General features: G+C 38.4%; 1 pseudogene; it reads left to right on the top strand.

Moving 5' to 3' along the window:
- Positions 1-13,261, top strand: part of LOC125915631 (zinc finger protein 160-like) — a 34,966-nt pseudogene extending 21,705 nt beyond the window's left edge.
- The last annotated feature ends 40 nt before the right edge of the window (positions 13,262-13,301 follow it).

The raw sequence follows: 13,301 nt of genomic DNA, 5'->3' as shown, positions 1-13,301 counted from the left end.
TTATTTTATTTTATTTTATTTTATTTTATTTTATTTTATTTTATTTTTATTTTATTATTTTAATTTTATTTTGTCAGTTATTTAAATTGTCAGGTTAGTTAACATACAGTGAGGTCCTGGCTTCAGGAGTAGATTCCTGTGATTTGTCACTTACATACAACATCCAGTGCTTCTCCCAACAAGTGCCCTCCTCAATGCCTATCACCCACCTCCCCACTCCCCCCAGTCCCCCACCCCCTTCAACCCACAGTTTGATCTCTATATTTAAGAGTCTCTTATGGTTTGCCTCCCTGTTTGTAAGTTATTTTTCCTTCCCTTCCCCCTTTCTGTTTAGTTTCTCAAATTCCACACATGAGTGAAATCATATATCTGTTTTTCTCTGATTGACTTATTTCACTTAGCATAATACCCTCCAGTTCCATCCACATTGTTGCAAATGACAAGATTTCATTCTTTTTCATTGCCAAGGAGTATTCCATTGCATATATACACCACATCTTTTTTTTTTTTTAACGTTTTATTTATTTTTGAGACAGGGAGAGACAGAGCATGAACAGGGGAGGGTCAGAGAGAGGGAGACACAGAATCTGAAGCAGGCTCCAGGCTCTGAGCTGTCAGCACAGAGCCCGACGCGGGGCTCAAACTCACGGACTGTGAGATCGTGACCTGAGCTGAAGTCGGCCGCTTAGCCGACTGAGCCACCCAGGCGCCCCTATACCACATCTTCTTTATCCATTCTTCAGTTGATGGACATTTGGGCTCTTTCCATAATTTGGCTATTGTTGATAGTGCTGCTGTAAACATTGGGGTACATGTGCTCCTATGAATCAGCACTCCTGTATCCTGGGTCATAGGGTAATTCTATTTTTAATTTTTTGAGCAACCTCCACTTTGTGTTGCAGAGTGGCTGCACCAGTTGGCATTCCCACCAACAGTGAAAGTGGGTTCCCCTTTTTCCACATCCTCACCAACATCTGTTGTTGCCTCAGTTGTTAATTTTCGCCACTCTGACTGGTGTGAGGTGGTATCTCAGTGTGGTTTTGATTTGTATTTCCCTGGTGATAAGTGATGTTGAGCATCTTTTCATGTGTCTGCCATCTGGATGTCTTCTTTGGAAAAGTATTTATGTCTTCTGCCCATTTCTTCATTGGATTATTTGTTTTTTGAGTGTTGAGTTTGGTAAGTTCTTGATAGTTTTTGGATACTATCCCTTTATCCTATATGTTATTTGCAAATATCTTCTCCCATTCCATCAGTTGCCTTTTAGTTTTAATGATTGTTTTCTTTGTTGTGCAGAAGATTTTTATCTTGATGAGGTCCCAGTTCATATTCTTTTTATTTCCCTTGCCCTCGGAGACATGTCAAGGAAGAAGTTGCTGTGGTCGAGGCCAAAGAGGTTGCTGCCTGTTTTCCTCTAGGATTTTGATGGTCTCCTGTCTCACATTTAGGTCTTTCATCCATTTTGACTCTATTTTTGTGTATGATGTGAGAAAGTGATCTGGTTTCATTCTTCAGCATGTTGCTGTCCAGTTCTCTGAGCACCATTTGCTAAAGAGACTGTCTTTTTTCCATTGGATACTCTTTCCTGCTTTGTCAAAGATTAGTTGGCCATATTTTTGTGGGTATATTTCTGGGTTCTCTATTCTACTCCATTGGTCGATGTGTCTGTTTTTGTGCCAATACCATACTGTCTTGATGATTACAGCTTTGTAATAAAATCTAAAGTCTGGGATTATGATGCCTCCTGCTTTGATTTTTCTTTTCAACAATACTTTGGCTATTCGGTGTCTTTTTTGGTTCCATACAAAATTTAGGATTGTTTGTTCTAACTCTGTGAAGAATACTGGTTGTATTTTGATTTGGATTGCACTGAATTTGTAGATTGCTTTGGATAGTATGGACATTTTAACAATATTTGTTCTTCTAATCCATGAGCATGGAATGTTTTTCTGTTTCTTTGTGTCTTCTTCAATTTCTATCATGAGCTTTCTATAGTTTTCAACGTGCAGATCTTTTATCCGTTTGATTAGGTTTATTTCTAGGTCTTTGTGGGTTTTGGTGTAATTATAAATAGGATCTATTCCTTGATTTCTCTTTCTGCTGCTTCATTATTGGTGTATAGAAATGTAACTGATTTCTGTACACTGATTTTATATCCTGCAACTTTGCTGAATTCATGTATCAATTCTAGCAGTTTTTTGGAGTTTTTGGGGTTTTCTATGTAGAGTATCATGTCATCTCTGAAAAGTGAATGTTTGGTTTTCTTGGCCAATTTGGATGCCTTTTTTATTTCATTTTGTTGTCTGATTGCTGAGGCTAGGACTTCCAACCCTATGTTAAACAACAGTGGTGAGAGTGGACATCCCTGTTGTGTTCCTGATCTCGGGAAAGTTCTCAATTTTTCCCAACTGAGGAGGATATTAGCTGTTTGACTTTATTTGTGGCTTTTATGATGTTAAGGTATGTTCCTTCTATCCTGACTTTCTTGAGGGTTTTTATTAAGAAAGGATACTATATTTTGTCACATGCTTTTTCTGCATCTTTTGACAGAATCATATGGTTCTTATCCTTTCTTCTATTAATGTGATATATCACGTTGACTGATTTGTGAATATTGAACCAGACTTGCAGCCCAGCAATGAATCCCACTTGATCATACTACCAGTTCTTTTAATGTACTGTTGAATCGATTTGCTAATACCTTGTTGAGAACTTTTGCATCCATGTTCATCAGGAATATTGGCCAGTCATTCTCTTTTTTAGTGGGTTCTTTGTCTGGTTTAGGAATCAAGGTAATGCTGGCTTCATACAATGAGTCTGGAAGCTTTCCTTCCATTTCTATTTTTTTGGAACAGCTTGAGAAGAATAGGCATTAACTCTGGTTTAAATGTCCAGTAGAATTCCCCTGGGAAGTCATCTGGCCCAAGACACTTATTTGTTGGGAGATTTTTGATAACTGATTCAATTACTTTGCTTGTTATGGTCTGTTGAGATTTTCTTTATTCTCGTTTGAGTTTGGGTAGTGTGTGAGTGTCTAGGAATTTGTCCATTTCTTCCAGATTGTCCAGTTTGTTGGCATAGAATTTTCCATAGTATTCTCTAATAATTGTTTGTATTTTTGTGGTGTTGGTTGTGATCTCTCCTGTTTCATTCGTGATTTTATCTATTTGGGTCCTCTCTTTTCTTTTTGAGAAGTTTGGCTAGGGGGTTATCAGTTTTTTTTTATTATTACTATTTTTTTTTTTATCAATTTTGTTTATTCTTTCAAAAAACCAGCTCTTAGGTTCATTGATGTGCTTTACTGGTTGGGTTTTTTTTTTCATTCTATATTGTTTATTTCTTTTCTAATCTTTTTTATTTCTTCTGCTGGCTTTGGGTTTTCTTTGCTGCTTTCTAGTTCCTTTAGGTGTGAGGTTAGGTTCTGTATTTGGGACCTTTCTTAGATAGGTCTGTACTGCAATGTATTTTCCTCTTAGGATGGCCTTTGTACTGTCCTTCTTTCATATTCATTTGCTTCCATATATTTTTAAATTTCTTCTTTAATTTCCTGGTTGACCCGTTCATTCTTTGGTAGGAGGTTCTTTAACCTTCATGTATTTGGGGGCTTTCCAAATTTTGTCTTGTGATTGATTTCAAACTTCATAGTGTGATCTGAAAATATTCATGGTATGATCTCAATCTTTTTATACTTGTTGAAGGCTGTTTTGTGATCAGTATGTGATCTATTTTTGAGAATATGCCATGTGTACTCGAAAAGAATGTGTATTCTGCTTTAGAATGAAAAGTTTTGAATAGATCTGTTAAGTTCATCTGGTCCAATGTGTAATTCAGAGCCATTGTTTCCTTACTGATTTTCTGCCTAGATGATCTGTCCATTGCTGCAAGTAGAATATTAAAGTCCCCTACAATCACGATATTATTATCTATATATTTATTCATGTTTGTGATTAATTGATTTGTATACTTGGATGCTTTCACATTGGGGGCATAAACATTTACAACTCTTAGCTCTTCTTGATGGATAGACCCCTTAATGATGATACAATGCCCTTCCTCATCTCTTGTTACAGTCTTTTTTTTTTATTAAAAATTTTTTTAACGTTTATTTATTTTTGAGACAGAGAGAGGCAGAGCATGAATGGGGGAGGGGCAGAGAGAGAGGGAGACACAGAATCGGAAGCAGGCTCCAGGCTCTGAGCCATCAGCCCAGAGCCCGACGTGGGGCTCGAACTCACGGACGGCGAGACCATGACCTGAGCTGAAGTCGGACGCTTAACCGACTGAGCCACCCAGGCGCCCCTACAGTCTTTGTTTTAAAATCCAATTTGTTTGATATAAATATGGCGACTCTGGCTTTCTTTTGACATCCAGTAGCATGATAGATGGTTCTCCATCCCCTCACTTTCAATCTGCAGATGTCCTGAGGTCTAAAATGAGTCTCTAGTAGGCAGCATATAGATGGATCTTGCTTTTTTTCTTTTTTAATCCATTCTGATACCCCATGTCTTTTGATTGGGGCATTTAGTGCATTTGTATTCATAGTAATTATTGAAAGATACGGATTTAGTGTCATTGTGTGTTCTGTAGGTTTCATGCTTGTGATGATGTCTCTGGTGCTTTGTAGTCTTTGCTGCTTTCCATTCACACAGTTCCCCTTACGATCTCCTGCAGGGCTGGTTTAGTGGTCATGGACTCCTTTAGTTTTTGTTTGTCTGGGAAAGCCTTTATCTTTCCTTCTGTTCTGAATGACAGCCTTGCTGGATTCTTGGCTGCATATTTTTCCTATTCAGCACATTGAATATTTCCTGCCACTTCCTTCTGGTCTGCCAAATTGCAGTGGACAGGTCCACTACTACCCTTTTGTGTCTACCCTTGTAGGTTAAGGCCCAGAATTCTCTTTGTATTTTGCCAGTTTCACTATGATATGTCATGGTATTAACCTGTTTTTTATTTTGAAGGGAGTTCCCTGTGCCTCCTGAATTTGGATGTCTGTTTCCTTCCCCAGATTAGGGAAGTTGTCAGCTCTAATATGTTCGAATAAACCTTCTGCTCCTTTGTCTGTCTTTTCCTCTTCTGGAACTGCTATGATACAGGTATTATTTTATTTTATTGAATCACTTAGGTCTCTAATTCTCCCCTCGTGGTCTAGTAATTTCTTTTCCCTCTTTTTTTTCAGCTTTGCCATTTTCCATAATTGTATCTTCTATCTTACTTATTCTCTCGTGTGCTCCTTCATCCTTGCTGTCACTGCATCTAGTTTATTTTGCATCTCATTTATAGCATATCTGAATTCATCATGACTATTTCATAGGTCTTTGATCTAGGCAGCAATAGATACTCTGCTGTCTTCTATGTGTTTTTCAAGCCCAGCTATTAGTTTTATGACTGTTATTCTAAATTCTTGTTCAGATATATTGTTTATATCCATTTTGAGCAATCCTCTATTCTTTATTCCTGGAAATTCTTTTGAGGAGAATTCTTCCATTTCATCATTTTGGCTCACTTTCTGTCTTTTACATCTTTCAATGGCTTGTTATGTGTCCACCTGCAAGTACTACCATATTAGAAAGGAGTCATACACTGTCCAGGACCTGGCACTTCAGGAAGTGTTTTTGGGGTGTGTTGTGTCTACCCTGTTGTTACATCTTTGGCTGTTCTATCCCACTGCTTGGAGTGGTGGATTGTTTGGACCTTCCACCAGGTGTGCTTTGATTTGTTCGTTGAAGTAACCCAGAAAAAAGGAAACACAGCACGTGAACCTTATCCCATACAAAGAGAGAAATGAAAGGGGCGGGAGAAAAAAAAAGGCTAGGCAGAGAATCAAAGAAACTATAAGGCTTAATCCAGAGAGAGAGGAAAATAAAGAAGAAAGAGATACAGAAAAGGTGTAAAAAGAATAGAATAAAAATGCCTGGTTAAACAAATGAATACCTAGAACAGAAAGAAAAAAGGATTGTGTGTGTGTGTGTGTGTGTGTGTGTGTACTTATATGTATATACACTTTTATGTGTAAACACATGCACATGCATATATATGTATATGTAAATATATAAAAAATGAGAATTGACCAAAAATGAAAGCAGAAACTATGAGCCTGATTCCAAAGGGAAGAAAAAGAAAAATCAGAGGGTAGAAAGTAAAAGAAGGGAAGAGAGAAGGAAAGAAAAGAAAAAAAAATATTTAAAACAAACTAGACTAACATATAAAACCACAGGACAGTTGTCTGTTAGTGCCTGGGATCAGTGGCTATGCTGATCTCGAGGATAGAGTATCTGGTTTGGTTAGTGTCTGCCCTACTCTGGTAGAAAAGCCGTTATCAGGCATGGAGGGGTGGGGTTTGGTGCAAGTGGGTCCTGCCTCCACTGGGGGCCACTGTCCTGTTCCCTGAAACTCCATTGTGTTGGTGATGGGGGGGGGGGGCAATGGCGACACCCAATTCTCTCCTCCCCAGACTGGATGTTTCAAACCCTGCTAGTCAGACAGCCCTCATAGGGTAGCATGGGCAGTCTGCCTGCCCCACTCCCCAGTCCTGTGCACCTCCTAGGCTCTCAGCTGGTATGAAAACCTGGTGACTGAAAGGATCCTGTATCACATGGACCTGTTCTGGGTTAATACCATCCAGGCACCCCTGGAATATTTTATTTATTATTGTTTATTGGGATTTACGATGATGATCTTTTATCATGTTTTATGCAATAGAACTGACATGCACCACTTGTTAATATTGTGAAATGCCTATTCTTCATGGGCACAAATAATTTTATAACAGGTATTTATAAAATTTAGTTTGGTAAACCTTGTTTTATTAAATTCTTCATTTTCTCAGTGCTATATTTATTTTGCAATTCTGGATTCTCATTTAGATTATCCATCAGATAAGCTTGGTTTGGATTACTTACCATTTTAATATACTATCTGTCCTTCAGCATTTATTTATATGACATATACAGAAAATTATGTATAATACTTTTTTTCTCATCGGTTATGAGAAATGTATTTACTGCCAATTGGTATGTGCTTTAGGGTCATGGTGGAAAAATACTGTATCTTAGAACAAGTGTGGGCAAGGATGTGGAGAAAAAGGAACCCTCTTGTACTGTTGGTGTGAATGCAAATTGGTACAGCCACTGTGGAAAAGAGTATGAAGGCTCCTCAGAAAGTTAAAAATAGAGCTACCTGGGGTGCCTGGGTGCCTCAGTCAGTTGAGTGTGCAACTTTGGCTCAGGTCATGATCTCATGGTTTGTGGGTTTGAGTCCGATCTCAGACTGGGCTCTGCACTGACAACTCAGCCTGAAGCCTGCTTCCTATTCTTTATATCTCTCTCCCTCTACCCCTCCCCTGCTGGTGCTCTGTGTCTCAAAAATGATTAAACGTTAAAAAAAAAAAAAAGCTATCATACAATCCCCTAATCACACTAGTGGGTATTTACCCAAACATTACAAAAACACTAATTCAGAGGGATACATGTACCCCTATGTCAGTAGCATTATTTACAATAGCCAAATCATGGCAGCAGCCCAGGTGTCCATCGGTAGATGAATGGGTAAAGAATATATGGTGTGTATGTGTGTGTGTGTGTGTGTGTGTGTGTACACACACACACACACACACACACACACACACACACACATAATGGCATATTATTCAGCCATAAAAGAATGTAATCTTGCCATTTACAACTACATGGATGGAGCTAGACAGTATAATGCTCAATGAAATCAGTCTGTCAGAGAAAGACAACCATATGATTTCACTCGTATGTGGAATTTAAGAAAGAAAGCAAACAAGCAAAGGGAAAAAAGAAAAGACAAACCAAGAAACACTTTTTTAAAGCTTATTTATTTTAAGAGAGAATCCCAGTGCACTCCACACTGTGCAGAGCCCGATGCAGGGCTCAAACTCATAAACCAAGAGATCATGACCTGAGCTGAAGCCAGGCACTTAACCCACCGAGCCACCCAGACACCCCAAGAAACAGACTCAACTATAGAGAACAAATTGATGGCACCAGAGGGGAGGTGGGTGGGCCATGGTTCAAGAGGTGATGAAGATGAAGGAGCACACATGTCCTGATGAGCCCTGGGCGATGAGTGCAAGTGCCGAGTCACTTTATTGTACCCCTGAAATTAACAGAACACTGTATGTTAACTATACTGGAATTTAAAAGGAAAGAAAAATACCCTTTCTTTGAGAGCTAACATAATTTTGTACAGCGTGAGTGTTTTTGTCATTGGGTGTTTGAAACCAGGCTATCCTGAGATTAATTTGTATTACAGATGAGCACTCTTTAGTAAAAAATCCTGTTCCTTTAGGTATTCCTAAAATTTTGGAGATCATGGAAAAGTTTTATAACCGTGCTCAGTACAAGTATTACTTTTATTGTTATATGTTGAGAACATAACATTACATTTGTTTGCAAACTGTAATTAAGAGGATACCTCTGGCTCTTTATATTTTGTAGATGTTTCTCCTACACACGTGATCAAGAAATTACAACCAAAGGAGTATAGTAATACAGGAGAAGTATTCCAGGCAATGATGTTGGAAAGACACAAAGGCCACGAAATCAAAGATTTTGCTTCAGAGAAATCCAGAAAAATGTGCATGACTTTGAGTGGCCATGGAGAGACGATGAAATAAATTACAGAGACATGCCTGTAACCCGTAAATATAGTCTCACTGATAGAAGAGATCAATCTGGTACAAGGGATGCAGGAAACAAGCCTGTTGTAAATAGGCCTGGATTAAGCTTTCAGGATGAACGGCACGTGTTTCATACTGAAGGGAAAATGTATGAATGTAATCAAGTTGATAAGTGTGTCAACACTGGTTCCTCAGTTTCACCACTTCAAGAAATTTCTCCTAGTGTCCAAACCAACATTTCTAATAAACATGGGAGTGATTTTATTCACCCTTCGACACTAACACATGATGAGAAATCACATGGGGAAAAACCTTACAAATGTCATGACTGTGGCAAAACCTTTAATCAGGGTTCACACCTCACCATACATCAGATAATTCATACAGGAAAGAAACCATATAAATGTCATGTATGTGAAAAGCTCTTCAGTCAAAATTCACACCTTGAAAATCACCAGAGAAGACAACTGGACAGAAACCTTACAAATGTAACAGGTGTGGCAAAGCCTTTAGTGTACGTTCAAGCCTAACAAACCATCAGCTAATCCATACTGGAGAGAAACCTTACCAATGTAGTGAATGTGGCAAGGCTTTTTGCCAGAGTTCAAAACTGGTAAAACATCACAGAATTCATAGTAGAGAGAAACCACACAAATGTAATGAGTGTGGTGAAGCTTTTATCCAAAGTTCAAACCTGGTTGACCATCAGAAAAGTCATACTGGAGAGAAACCATATAAATGTATTGAATGTGGCAAGGCCTTCAGGATTCACCAGAGAATTCATGCTGGAAAGAAACCTTTCAAATGCCATGTGTGGCAAAGCCTTTACTCAGGGCTCATACCTCACTAAACATCAGATAATCCATACTGGAGAGAAACCTTACCGATGTAACGAATGTGGCAAAGCCTTTACCAAGCGTTCACACCCTAGGCATCATGGGAGAAATTATACTGGAGAGAAGTCATATCCATGTGTTGAATGTGTCAAGACCTTTCGGTAATGGTCTGACATCAGGATTCACCAAAGAATTCATGCTGGACAGAAACCTTTCAAATGTAATGAGTATGGAAAAGCCTTTACTCAAGGCTCACACCTCAGTACACATCAAATAATCCATACCAGAGAGAAACTTTATAAGTGTAATGAGTGTGGCAAGGTCTTCAGTCAAAATTCACACCTTATAAATGCCCGGAGAATCCATACGGGTGAGAGACCTTTCAAATGTAAGGAGTGTGGCAAATCCTTCAGCATCCATGTAAGCTTAAATAAACATCAGGTAATCCATACGGGCGAGAGACCTTACAAATGTAATGAGTGTGGCAAGGCTTTTATCAGGGGTTCACACCTTAGACTTCATGAGAAAATTCATTCTGGAGAAAAAAACATACAAATGTATTGAATGTGGCAAGGCTTTTAGACAATGGTCTGACCTCAGGATTCACCAAAGAATTCATCCTGGAGAGAAACCTTACAAATGCCACGAGCGTGGCAAAGCCTTTACTCGAGGCTCACCCCTCACCAGTCATCAGATAATCCATACTGGAGAGAGCCTTATAAATGTACTGAATGTGGCAAGGCTTTTAGGTATTGCCTTAAACTCAGGGTTCACCAAATCGTTCATATTTACAAATCCAACAAATGTAGCAAAGTTTTAAATTAGTACTCTTCACTAGATATGAGTAAATCTCCTGGAGAGAAACCACACATGTGTAATGTGTGTGGCAAGGATTTTACCCAAAGATCAAAATTGCAGGAACATACTAGAGCATTTACCTTATAAATGCAATGAGTGTGGCAAAGCTCTTAGCTTGAGTTCCAAGTATTTTGCAACAAGAGTCGATGTTGAAAGGAAACCATGTAAGTGTTTGTGGCAGGGCCATTATCCAGTCCTTGGAGAGAAATCACAGAAAACTAATGTGCGTGCTAAGGCTTTTGCCCCAAGGCCAAAACATCAGAGGATTTATATTGAAGAGCCACCTTACAAATGGAAACAATGTCATAAGGCTTTCATTAAATGGTCACACCTTTGGAGTAATGAGAGAATTTATGCAGGGAAACTATACCAAATATGCTGAATGTGGAAATACCTTTAAGAAACTGTGTGTCCTTAGGATTCACCAACAAATTGGTACTGGGGAGATTCCTTGCAAATCCTTACAAATATGATAAGTATTTTGACCAGTTCACAGAACAGACCACACATTAGAGAATCCAGGAATAACTGGATCCAACTGGAATAACTAGGACTTTAGATCTTGGAGATTAACCTGAAATGTTCCACACTGCATGATAATTATGTCAAAAATTGTTAAAACTCCTATATCATGGGAACAAGGACGTGTGGAAGTAGCTCATGATTTTCTGTGTATAAGATACCTGAGTTTTCTTGAAAAGGCTATATTTTATGAGTTTGAGTTACATTTTATTTATGAGTTTCACCCTCAAGTTTGAAATCTGTTGATCTTAAGCCTTTCCTGATGGTCTCTGAGGAGCAGTCATAAGATGAAGGGGCCTACTTCATTGTGTGTGACCCATCCATATCCGTGTTCCCTGGAACAGCAAGGACACGGAGTTGTCAGATTCAATTTTGTGTGAATTTGCATGGGGTAGGGGCAGAGAATAATGCAAAATCACCTTTGAAGTTGTCATGCATGTTATGATCAGGGCACTCTTCTCTAGATGAGTTACAGGGACTGACCTTTTCATGCAATGATGGTGATAGTTTGTTTGCTAGGGACAGATTATGTGGTAGAAACAATGCAGGGGAAGATAGTAATAGCTGTGCGATACTATCAATGACAAACTGATGGATCATTAATGCCATTCCTTTTTTTTTGGAAAATGAAGGGAGCAGTTATCTGAGAGGGCAGTTGAATCCAGAGAACCAGAACAGTATGTTCATGATTCATAGTTAACTCCTGCCATTACATTTTGCTACTATTTTCTGCAGGATGTATCACAAGTCTCACGTTTTCATTAATAAAGCTTAAATAATTTTTCCCCATAACCCTGAAGAAGTCATGTTCTTTTTCTAACATAGTTTTATCCCACCTCTATAGAGTACTTTGTAACACATACTAACAACTTTTAGGCTCTCAAGGTTGAAGAAACCTATAATAATTTCCCTCCAGGATGGAATTAAAGAACAGACAGTTTGAGGATTATATACTTAAACTTTGCACTTGAGTTCTCTCCATACTTTGCTGCAGGATATTTATGTAGTTACAATGAAATGCCACAGCAGTGCAAGTTCAATATTCTGATCCCCTAAAACCTGCCCCCCATTCATGAATATGCACCATATGATTCTATTTCATGTGTTTTGTGCCCAAATAAAACCCATGGTTTCCGCCATGATGTAAATAAAATGAAAATAGGAACATAGTACACATGAAAAATTCGGAAATAAAATAATTTCAGAAATAAGGCCAAAAATAATTGTTTTGAGCTTGGAGCACTAAAGAAATAATTTAGAATGAACAATATACAATGGGAACGTTTGTTTCATAGTTAAACTAGAAATTTCACATATTCATTGCCTAACACATTTTTTGTTAACTTCCACTTGTGGCCATCCACTGGAACAGATGGAACCCTAACCAAAGTTGGGTTTGGATATCGAGACTGGTGGTGCCATGCCCTAAAAGTGTGATGAGAACACATGTAATTAAGATTTCTAGGGAGAGCACAGACTTCCAAGCTGGTCAAAAAAAAAAAAAAAAAAATGGCTTGAGGGAACAGGAAATGGTGAGTGGTTTGGTGTGTTTTGGGTGGTGACTGGGTAGAGCTGGGGGGAGGATGCCTTCTGTGGTTTGAAGTTCCGGCTGATACCAAAGGAAGCACCAGGCTTTTCTCTCAGCTTGGGCAGGTGGGCAGAACAGATGTGGTGGTGAGGCTTAAAAGGTGTCAGTCATCAGCCACCAAAAAATGGATACTCTTTAGTAATACACTGAATATGTAGTCTTGAAACTCCTGATTTTTTGGTTGGGAAGGACAAACTTTTCTTCATGCTAATTTATTACATCCCTTTTCCTTCTGTACGCCTAGATTCCATTGTATGATGTGCTTGTTGAAATGCTTATAGAATACTATTGAGCTAAATTGCCTTAAGATATTTTTATAATAACTTAATGAAGATGTTTGGAAATGTTTATTAGATCATAAATGTTACTAAACAATTTTATTAGAACAATTTTCCAGAGGATTTTAAAATGTGAATTTCAAAGTATGGTCTTGAGCAATTTATTCCATGGCTCATTTTCAACTGTAGTAAAACTTCTTTTTTTTATACAATTTTCCCTTGCCATTATCTTTTCTTTCCACACATTGTGACCCAGATTATATGTTTCATTTACATTTTTTTTCCCAGTTTACACCAAGGGATACATAAATCAGTGGGTTGTTGGGAGACTCTTGTGACGTGAAAAATGCATATGAGATGGTGACAGGTACAAAGTAGGTGCTAAATCTGAAGAGTTCCTTCAGGTCTTGAGTGAAGTAACTTGAAACGTCTTAACTGTAGTAGTTGGCTGTGGTCTGGTGCTTGGAAACCAAGTGTGTGGAGGTTAACGAGCACACAGTGAAGTAAATGAAAAATAATGATCAATAAGATAGAAAGTCCCTGTGATTCCAACCCCAGTGTCTGAAAAGGAGATG

Source organism: Panthera uncia, assembly GCF_023721935.1.
Source record: "Panthera uncia isolate 11264 chromosome E2 unlocalized genomic scaffold, Puncia_PCG_1.0 HiC_scaffold_19, whole genome shotgun sequence".
NCBI classification, from domain to species: domain Eukaryota; kingdom Metazoa; phylum Chordata; class Mammalia; order Carnivora; family Felidae; genus Panthera; species Panthera uncia.
This window is presented reverse-complemented; position numbering and strand designations above follow the sequence as displayed.